Raw genomic sequence first — 8,879 nt, 5'->3', positions numbered from 1 at the left:
ATTTAGATATCTAAATAATTGCTTGAATTTCAGATATAAGAGATCAAAAGGATTGCAGATAGTATTGCTATCATTAGTACTTCTATGGTGGCATGACAAGGACATATTGTGCGAACTGAGAGGTCCTAGGTTCGGGTGCCATGAAACACACATGCGCATATTTCACATGAAAAATCATGTGACTTTTGACTTGTGATGGTGCAGGGGGTGCCTGGTCGGTGCAAAAAAAATTTAAAAGTTTTTTTCACTTTTTTATATCGTTTCAGTTATATTTTCTAGAAAATGGCAACATTGCAAGCTGAAGCCACCAACAGACAATGATACCCTTCACTATCGGTTCCAGGGCTAGCAATGATAGTTGGGGACTATTACTACCCGTTGCCCTCTGCTAGCTCCAAAACTGGCAGTGAAGGGGGTTTTCGAGCTGGCAGCCACTTTGAGGTAGATGAAATCTCCAATAGAGAATGTGAGATCACGCCGATGATAACAGACATAGCTCTTTTGATGATATTAGGCCATGAGCAAACACTAATGAATGGTCTTCACATCCTCATCCACCTCCTAGAGCAAATAATGGTCTCTCACTAGAATCGGACCAATTTAGAGGATTTCGACACCTCCTTCCATGACGTGCTTCGTGCGGGGGGGGGGCATTTTGATGCTCGATTGATAGCTATTGTTGTGGGAGAATTCTGCAAATGACAAACAACTCTCCCACTTCTTCCCATATGTAAGAGCACAAACCCTCCACATGTCTTCAAGAATTTGATTGACCCTCTTAATTTAACCTCCAGTTTGGGGTGAAGGGTAGTGCTATGCACCACAAGTCATTTCCCAAAACAAACAATACCTTGATCATCCATGGAAAAAGAATTCGCTTTGCCCTCTTTATTCTTGTCATGAATTCGGGCCATACCTTTGTTATTCTTTTTTGCTTTTTTGATTTGATCAACAATGGTGGATTTTATCTCAATGTTGGCAAGAAATCCCTTCAAGGCCATCTCAAGCCCAAGCCTCCGAAAGTCATAAAAAAGAGTGGAGACTCCAAGCATGACCATAAGACAATTGCATCGAGCCTTTCGGCTTAAGGCATCGGACACAACGTTCACCTTACCATGATGATGGTGAACCTCCAACTCATAGTCCTTGATTAATTCAATCCATTTTCTTTATCTTATGTTAAGATCATCTTGAGTGAAGATATATTTGAGATTTTTTTTGTCAGCGTAGATGTTGCAAAGATTCCCAAGGAGGTAATGGCGCCAAACTTTTATAGCATGCACAACGGCCGCAAGCTCGTGATCATGAGTAGCATAATTTTCTTTGTGGTGCTTTAATTGATGAGAAGCATATGTGATGACTCGAGCCTCTTGCATGAGAACACAATTGAGGCCGATTCAAGAAGCGTCACAATAAATGTCAAAGATTTTATTCTTCCCTGGTTGAGTAAGAATGGGAGCACTGGTGAGAAGATTCTTTGAGTTTTGGAGATCTTGCTCACAAGCATCAGACCATTCAAAAGCCATGCCTTTCTTTAAGAGTTCAGTCATGGGTTTGACAATTTTGGAGAAGTTCTTGATGAACTGGCGGTAGCATTCCTCTAGTCAAAGAAAACTCCTAATATCAATGATGCTTCGAGGTTTCACCCAATTGAGCACATCTTGCACCCTGCTCATGTCAACCGTTACTCTGTCTTTGGAAAGGATATGACCAAGAAAAGAGAATTCTTTGAACCAAAATTCGCATTGCTAAATTTGGCATAGAGACAATGTTCACAGAGTCATTCAAGATTGATCCTAAGATGTTGGGCATGTTCGTCTTCGGTTTTGGAATAGATGAGGATATCATCGATGAAGATCAAGATAAAAGAATCAAGCTCTTCCATGAAGATGGTATTCATTAAATACAGAAAGTATGCTTGTGCATTGGTTAGGCTGAAAGACATGATGGTGAACTCATAGAGTCCATAACGAGTAGAGAATGCCATTTTAGGAATATTCTCTAATCATATATTTATTTGCTGATAACCCAACCTAAGACCAATCTTTGAATAGAATCGTGTAGCGGTCAATTGATCGAACAAGATATTGATTTGAGGAAGAGGATACTTATTTTTTATGGTGATTGCATGGAGAGGATGATAATCTACGCACAATCTCAAGGTGTCATCTTTTTTGATAAAGAGATTCGAGCATCCCAAAGGTGAGGGTGTAACACCTAGTTTTAAGGAACAAAACTAGGGGCATACACATATATGCCGGGATCAAGTTTTATGCATACGTTATATCCTCATTTTATCATCACAGTGCCAAAATTACAATATCATCATATTTATTACAAAAGGACCCAAAGGTCTAAACTAAAAGCACAACATAAAGTAAACTCTAGCACCACAGTGTATTTCATCATCCACAGGGCTCAACCGAGGGAACACCAGCTTAGAAAAGGAACTCCAGGTCGAAGTCGTCTCCATCATAGGGTGCAGCTTCATTGTCGGCTTCTGAACAACAATCAAATGCAAGAGAGGAAGCAATAGGTGTGAGTACAAAATGTACTCCGCAAGTGTAGGAAAGCATGACATGGGGCTTAAGTCAAGAAAAAAGGTAAGACACTGGTTTAGTGCACTAAGCAACCTTATCCTATGACTCCAAGAATAGGCATCCTATTTACTATCAGTGAAGACACAACTTAAACAAGAAGAATAGCTCATTGGATTCCCTCCGACTACCGATACTCACTAGGTAATACCATTACCTGGATACCTGATCATCTGTCCTAGATCTCTGATCCCAACTAATCAAGAAGAAGTCCTAGCCGCTCTTAATCGTAAGCACTACCGATTGATACATTTTATACTCTACAAACTTCACACACTTAAACCATGAGTCGTGATCAACTCTTTTGCCAGTACCCGTCGATACCTTACACACTACTGAGATGCGGCTTATGTGTGCCCAGGATGTTCAACACATATAAGGACATCACAGGTGAAGTAACAAAAGCAATACTTTTATAGAATAAACGTTAAACTCTTACAGAAATTGACATATATTGTCTCCTCTGAAGATATCCGCAGCGGAACAGAAGCACTGGAGCCCAAGAACACCACAGGCAACCGACTGGGAGACACGTGCCTAGAATGTCATAACCTCGTCTTGATAGTCTTCAACATCTTCACTCACTAAGCAGTAGCACACATGTCGCATAGCATTGGGAAAATAGCAATTGTGAGCACATGACGCGCTCAACAAGTGTGGGAAAGATAATAATATGTAGGCTTATATCAAGAATAGGCTAACACATGGTATATTTGCGTAAATATGAGTAATGAAAACATATTTAGACTCAAAAAGCATTAAATAATTATTAAGTGAATGTAACCTATACAGTATAACACCCAGCATACAAGGCTTCCCACCTTGCATACCATAACTGTCTAGTACTCCCTGTACTATAACCAAAACCAAAACCACAACCAAACCCATAACCACAACCCACTAATCATGTGAGGATCTAAGTCTCTCATAATCATGAGCACATCTATTATAATAGTTTTCACACTCTATAGAGGTTGTCCAGCTTTCCCCACGAGTCAATGAATTTCATGTTGCCGTGTTTGCAAGACACTTAGCACATGTCAGTGGTGTGCCGCCAACAAATCACTAAATGATATTTTCCACTAACCAGAGACTAATCCAGTATGCATCTGAAGCCCCATTTTGTGCTAACACAACACACACTGGATAGACTCTAACTAGTATGTCACGCCTTACCCATATCAGCCTTGTGGTTGGTATGTTACTTCTTGGGTTGTTGCTCCACGAACAAATCCTTACTTAGGTTACTTGAGCAAAAACTAAACCAACATCATAACCATGACAACCATCAAAACCACTTTGCTCATGGCCTAAGGTTCCATGTTGCTAGACCATTAACACATTAACGACCATTGTTGTGTAAGTTCATTAATCAAGTATATGACACTTCCCAGTATCCCAAAAGCATAGCTAAGCAATCTACCCACCAAATATACCTAACCATAAACCATCTAGGTTCCAAGGGATGATAAGAGAAAGACTAGGGAAAACCCTAACCTAGGTGACTACTCATCATATTGACAGACACTGCAGTTCCTCTGTCCATTGTCAGGCTTATGGCAGTGGTGGCAAGCATCATAAGTAGCAGGGCCAGCCTTGGACTTTCCAACATGTTTTGGCTTTGAGCTTAAAATCTTATCTGATGCTTTAGCCTGGGCCTTGCGCTTTCTCTTCTTGCTATCCTTCTGAACCATCATCACATGAATAGAGCTTTTCTTAATGCTTTTCTCAGCTATCTTAAGCATCCTATGCAATTAAGCCATGCTCTTCTCCATGCTACTCATATGAAAATTCAAAATTAATGGCTCGAAGCTCGTAGGGAGCGACTAGAGAATCACATCCATAGCCAACTCTGGGCTAAAGGGCAAGCATGAGACAGCTAACATCAAGTGAATCATTGGTGTGCTTCTCGTAAGCTCTCCGATTAGCAGCATATGCCTTATCAGCTGGATCATCAGGATAGTGAACCTCTAGAACATACTCCTTTTTCTCTTGTTTGAGAATAATTCTCAGATTTCTATACCAATCAATAAAGTTGTTCCTGAAAGCTTTTCTTTTTCAAGAACCGAACGCAAATTAAAACTGGAATTGATGTTAACAGTGGGTGTCATGATCTACAACAGAAAATAAACATGCAAAGTTCATGTCACACCCAGTTTTATAAAGGGATAAAACCAGATGTAAACCACATGTATGCTAGGATCAAGATTCATATTAGTGTATCACAAACAGTGCCATTATTACAATGTTTAACTTAAACTAGATAGAAAGACATCAAAGTCTTTAACTAAATCCCACTAGCAAAACACAACGAAGCTCCCATCTTCCACAGGCAATTGAATGGGGGTCCACCAGCTTAGCATTCCTCATCTTCATCAATGTAGTAGTATGGTTCTCCTTCATTGTCTAAGCAGTGTTTGATGTACAATTGGGATGGAAATAGCAATTGCGAGTACATGTCGTACTCTGCAAGTGTGAAAAGTAAATGACATGCAAGCTTAAATAAAGGAACATGCTATAACAGGTTAAGTTTGAATAAATGCCAACTATGCTATCATAGAGTTATAAAAGCATCCTATTTATCTATGTGATTCACCACTAGAAACAAGTGTGGCACATAACAACGCATTACACTTAGGGGCATAATATAGAAAGTTCATACGTATTAGCAAGAGGGGCACAAAAAGAACATTAGTGGGTTCCTTAGATATATTGACACATTTACTAACCCGCATCCTAAGCATGTTTAGGCTACTTCATTAAACCGTCCAATATAGTATTCTAATTAATCATCAGAAGAATTATTATCAGTAATCATAACCTCAATGATTAATCAAGATACCATCCCGGTAGTCCCAGCATGTGTTTTGCGCCCAAGATCAAAACACATGCCTTTCCAATATATATCATCACTACAAAGCTTAAGAAAGAGCGAGTAATTAACATTAGATTACAAGTTCTTAAGCATTCAAGCATTATTTACACACACAATTAGATCAACTACGTAGTAGAAACAAAACTATAGGCGACAAAAGAAGAGTGGAGCCACATGCCATTAGGCTCCACCCCAAAAGCTTCGCCACTCGAGAATAGTTGCCTACTTAGGCCCGCCACCAACATCGACACGCGTGAAGTAAAACGAGCTTTTCCTCACTAGAAGTACCTGAAAGAGCAGTATGAGTACGAAGGTACTCGCAAGACCTAATCCATATAGGGTACATATAGATAACCTGACTCCAAGAATTATGCATTGAGCCATTAACAAGGAGAAGACAACAAGGTAATGTAAATTCATATGCGTAAGCAACCTAGAGACATATGTGTAAGTACCTATACTTAACCAAACGAACCTTTCCAAACCTGTAAACAACATGAACGTAAACGTAAATGGAACCATCTCATGTAATGAACAACCATCGATAACCGTGCCCAACAAAACCACACCAACCATCCCACATTTGTGACTCTACAACTGATGCAAATCGATAGGAGCATGCTCATGACCGAGAGCGTGACAATTCAAATTGTTTTTATGCCCTGTAGGGGTGTAAAACTTTACCCATATGACACGAGGATCATACGGCTTGAATGACCACACAGGCCCACCCAAGGGGGTACCTGTGTCAATTTTTCTCATACCCAGAACCACCCACTTACAATGCCCCTATGGCACCAGGGTTACCGCGGGCATATCTCAAACACATCCTGCTCCCCGCCACCTTGCTTCTCCTTTTCTTTTTCTCTTTCGCGTCATAGGGCCATAAGGCAAGTGTTGGCACGGCATATGATATTTGGCTTACCTTACCATTAGATTAGCATGTGGTTAGTATGGAAAGTGCTAGAGCCAACTGCGCTAATGGACGGTGCTTAAATGATGCAAGCGGTCTATAGTGCCCGGGCTCCTCTCCCGAGGGACTCCACCAGGGCAGAAGACACCCCTAGCACCAACTACATCTCACCTCAACCTCACCACTCATCCAACCATCAATATCATAATCAATGTTTGTGAATAATAAGTAAGCCCTAAGCTCGTAAACAACGGATGAACCATTGCTTGACTTCTACCGAGGATCTATGCATTGCTAAGCAATTCGAACGATTCTTAAGTTAGACATCGATAATGTCATCAATGCTACAAGGATATGGATAACCAACAACTCAAGGTAGAACTAATGCATCAACATAGGTTCTACCCATAGACGCCCGATGTCAACTAACTGTACATGCAAACTTACATAAAGCATAACTCATCAATTTAGACTCCATAATTCAATCAAAGGGTGCAATATGCTTAAATGCTTGTCTTGCTGCTCTGAGGTTTGCCTGATACTTCACGCACAACACTCGCAAAACTTCGAGAGGTTGGCGTCACCTTCACTCGTTTGGATTGTCGGTGCAACACTCTCTAAACGGAATAACAATGCATTGCATAAATAATAAATGATGGAAAAATATGCACATAATGCATGCTTGAATAATACTAGAGCGTCGTGCTTCAAAAAAATTTGCAAAAGATTGTTAGGTGACTAGGGTCTCAAAGTTTGAAACCCTAGACAAGCTAACCTAAGTCCATCTAGCTTTCAAAGGCTGGCGGTCAGACTGACATTGAACTGGCAGTCAGACCACCGGCGTGCAAAAGTTTTAGCCTCTAACGGTCAGACCGATATTGTGCTAGTGGTCCGATGACCAATGGAGACTGACCATAGTGGCGGTGTAACCCCTATATAGGTTTTCAACTCGGATTCTCCATCCCTAACTGGCAGTCAGACTGGCCCTATTGGCGGTCAGATCGCCACACCTTGCCAGTAGTGCCTTTGTGGGGTCACGGACGAGCATTCCGGTGAAACCTTTGATGACAAAGGGTACCAAAATACTCTATAGGACTAGTGGAGTGCTCCTAAGTGATTTGGATGCTCCTAAGTGATTTGGACAACATTCACCAAGCTAAACTCAAAATACCCCATGGATTGGATCTAGGCTAGGTTGAACTTGAGTCTAAACGACATGAGGGTCGAATCAAGCTTGGAAACAATGGGAAAATAGTAGGGAATACCTCACCTTAGTGTATGGCAGCTTCCTAGCAGATCAATCCACTCCGGAGAAGCTCCGGTTTGGAGATCAAGCTCCGGGGTGGTGTGCAGGCTTGAGGTTGGACGAACGTGCCTCCGGTGAGGGAGAAGAGGGGGTGAGCTTGGGTAAGTCCTCTGGAAGCTTGGGGAGGTTCCCACTGTTGATCTCTGGTCATCATGGATGTCGTGGTGGATCTCTCCTTCTCTCTCTAAGGTGGAGTAGAGAATAGAGTGAGGGAGTGAGTGAGTGAGAGAGAGAGAGAGAGAGAGAGAGAGAGCAAGAGAGAGTGATCAATTCACTTAAGTCGAGCCTCTACGCTCTGGCGGTTAGACCGCCACTGCTCGTGATCAGACAACAGTAAGTCCACGTGGCTGCACACCTGGTAATCAGACCGCGGGGAAGCCTGGTTAGACTGTGAGGGTGGATTTTTCTGAATTTTCTTAAATGTCCCCTTATCTTCACTCTCCACCTTTTTGTAAGTATTTGGGGTTTCTCCAAAGTGCTCTAAATCATATCTAAAGTACTTGAAACACATTTCAACTCTACTCAATAAACAAATACATATAATTACATATCATGATGATCATGCATGCTTAATTACATAATTAGCATTTTGGGACGTGACATATTCACATCATTCCCTACAAAAACAAGTTAAGCACATAATAGAATTCTAACAGCGTGATGTAAACATGTAATCCTTAAAAGCCCTAGGCTCGGACAGCACGACCTATGAAAATCGCATATGTTTCATCATATCAAGCCGATTCTGAGTCATTCAAAATGCCCCAATTTCCACTAAATTAATCATATTGATCGTCGCGTGAGGTTTTTCAGAAATGATGACAAACACACAACCTCAATCTGCTGCTCATCCAACCATGTAGCAGTGCGCGCTGTTAGCCAGATGGTGATTCCAGCCAGTAGGGGCAAGTCACACGCATGGCCAAGTGGGAGATCGAGCTAATCTTTTGGTCATATGGTTCCATCGACTCACACCTAATCCGACCCCAATTATAACAAATCGTGCAACAACCGATCCATCACATGAACTGATCAAGGTTTAATCTTTCACTACCACATATCATCTATATGAGATCGATCCAGATCAAAAACTACGTATGTAGGCTCTGATACCACTGTTAGGGAACAGGTTGGCTACACTAGCCTAAAAATAAAAATTTTGTACCACATTCACCCAGTAAACTATAA

The sequence above is a fragment of the Phragmites australis genome, chromosome 8, assembly GCF_958298935.1.
Source record: "Phragmites australis chromosome 8, lpPhrAust1.1, whole genome shotgun sequence".
Taxonomy (NCBI): Eukaryota; Viridiplantae; Streptophyta; class Magnoliopsida; order Poales; family Poaceae; genus Phragmites; species Phragmites australis.
The sequence above is the reverse complement of the archived record's forward strand: the minus strand, read 5'-3'. Positions refer to the sequence as shown.